The 2,546-nt window shown below is 49.6% G+C and overlaps 1 pseudogene; it reads left to right on the top strand.

Annotated features, from left to right (window-relative positions):
- Positions 1-844: 844 nt before the first annotated feature.
- Positions 845-1,667, top strand: LOC104267933 (annotated as a pseudogene).
- The last annotated feature ends 879 nt before the right edge of the window (positions 1,668-2,546 follow it).

Raw genomic sequence — 2,546 nt, 5'->3', positions numbered from 1 at the left:
CGCGCTGCCCTGTGGGCTCGTTTCGCCTCTCGGCACCGCGGCGCTGCCTGTCTTGGGGGAACCTTCTCAGCAAACCTTGCCCAGGACGCGGGATGGTCAGGCAGAACTCCAAGGGGGCTCTTTTCATCCCCCCTCCAACCCGCTATTGCAGGGAGGGGGAAAATCAGCGCCAAGTGAGGCCCGTGCATCTCCGAGCTGGCACCACACGGGAGGGAGCAACGCGTTCCCCAAGAGTCCCAGAAGGGCCTGGGCTGGAAGGGACCCAAGAGGTCATTAACCCAACCTCCCTGTCACGGGCAGGGACGCCGCTCAACTACATCAGGAGTTTTCTTGCAGGTTGAGAAATTGTACATAAGCTCAGAAGGTGGTGATTCAGTGATCGGCTTAAGAAGGTGCAATCACCCGGTAAACTTCAAGGAGTTTGCAACACTGGGGATGTAACACGAATGCCTTTTAATATTCAATTAATTTTAATACTCATGATAAAAAAATATAACTCTGTCCAAGTTATTTAAATAAACAAAGAAGATTGAACATAATTCTCAGGAGCTATCCCAAGCAAAGGTCAGGCTCAGACTCGCTGAGCTACACCCAGAGCCAGACACTGTCTGCACCAGGAGGGTGAAGTGAATTGGTGTCACTCGGGTTCTGATCAGGGATGTTCTCAGAAGATACCAACTATGTTCTTGCAACATCATCCCATTGCCTATCATTTATCCATGATAACTTGCGGGTCAAGTACCTGTTGAGCAAAAAATGATACCGTTGGGGTTACTTTCTGAAAGAAAATTAATCCAAACAACTCAGGGAAAGACGAGGTATGGTAGGAAGTGTGCATTTACAGTTATGACATTTCCTTCTCTTACTTTTGTCGTCTGCTTTTGTGCATTAGGTATCGGTTAGCTCCTGAACACAAATCCCCCGCTGCGTACGAAGACTGTCTTAACGCCGCCATACACTTTATGAGGAACCTGGAGCACTACGGCGTGGATCCCGCCCGCGTGATTGTCTGCGGGGACAGCGCTGGGGGCAATTTGGCAGCTGCTGTCAGCCAGACCCTGGCCGGGAGGTCAGACCTGCCCAAACTGCGGGCTCAGATCTTGATCTACCCCGGCCTGCAGGCCCTGGACTTCAACTTACCGTCCTATCAGCAGAACCGCGGAGTGCCCCTCTTATTCCGAGAACACGTCCCTTTCTATGCTTTGCACTACCTATGCGGGGATGCGTCGCATGCTGAAGAAGTCCTGGAGGGCTCTCACATTCCTCCAGATATGAGGCTGAAGTACAGGAAGTGGGTGAGTCCCGATAACATCCCCGAAGAGTTTAAAGTCAGAGGTTACAAACCACACAAGCCCCGTGAATTCAAGGCTGAAGTTTTTGAGAAACTTAAAAGATACTCTGAGCCCACCCTGTGTCCGTTGTTCGCCGAAGATGCCGTTGTTCAGAAGCTGCCTGAGACTTTCATCTTGACTTGCGAGTACGACGTGCTGAGGGACGACGGCTTGCTTTACAAGAAGAGACTGGAGGACAACGGCGTTCAAGTGACCTGGTACCACCTCGAGGATGGATTCCACGGGATTGTAAGCCTATATGATTATTGCGGGTTCTCATTTCCATCAGGGAAAAGGGGATTGGACAGAATTGTTAAATTCATAAAAGACCTGTAAAAAGAACTTTCCCCTTTTATGCTTCTCCCACCGACATCTCCATTTAGGTTCTCAAACCTCAGGTAGTACTTGTCAGCCAAAATGTAATACTCTTTGCTGGGCAAAATAATAATTTTGATATTCATGAACTTCACGTACTGTCTGAACACTGGTCTTTGTCCTCCTGAGCTTGTCAGTTCATTCTTTACCACTTCAATATTTTCCACGCACTGTGTTTCAGTTGCTTTTCTTTCAAATCATTGTCTGACCGATTCCTTGTATTTAATTACTGGATGATTTACTTCTGTGTAAGTGATATCTGCAGGATGATTTGGATTAAATTACTCCTGTGAATTACAGTTAAGATCTTTGCGATGTCCATCTGATAAGATCCAAAGCATGACTTCATTTTGCTTTACTAAAAAGTACAAGTTTTACCTGGCTGGCGAGCTGGAGGGAAGCTCGAGGGCTCGGGCCGGAGACTGCCCACACGTTCCGTGGGCATGGCAGAGCCACGCCTGCAAGAGCAGCGGTCGGAGGCCTGAGTTTATCGGGGACACCTTGCTGGAGGCAAGTAAGGGCTGCTCTGATTTTGAAATGACTGCAGCTCTGCAAACCCCATTTAATTTTGGGATGTCCCCATTAAGCCGACTGGAGCTCCGGGCAAGAGGTGCTGGCTGAGAAGGGGACACTGAGGTCAGCTTTCAGAAAAGACAGGATCAGAGAGCTGGGCTCTTGATCTGTGTGTGCTGGGAGGCTTAGCTTAAAGAAGAAGAAAATACGAACCAAAATGCTTTCATGTATGAGGGCGGCCTGAGGGAGCTGGGGCTGTCAGGGCTCCGGGGAGACCTTCCAGCGCCCGAGGGGCTGCGGGAGAGCTGGGGAGGGACTTTGTAAGGG

The sequence above is a fragment of the Apaloderma vittatum genome, unplaced genomic scaffold, assembly GCF_000703405.1.
Source record: "Apaloderma vittatum isolate BGI_N311 unplaced genomic scaffold, ASM70340v1 scaffold20543, whole genome shotgun sequence".
Classification (NCBI taxonomy): Eukaryota; Metazoa; Chordata; class Aves; order Trogoniformes; family Trogonidae; genus Apaloderma; species Apaloderma vittatum.
This window is presented reverse-complemented; position numbering and strand designations above follow the sequence as displayed.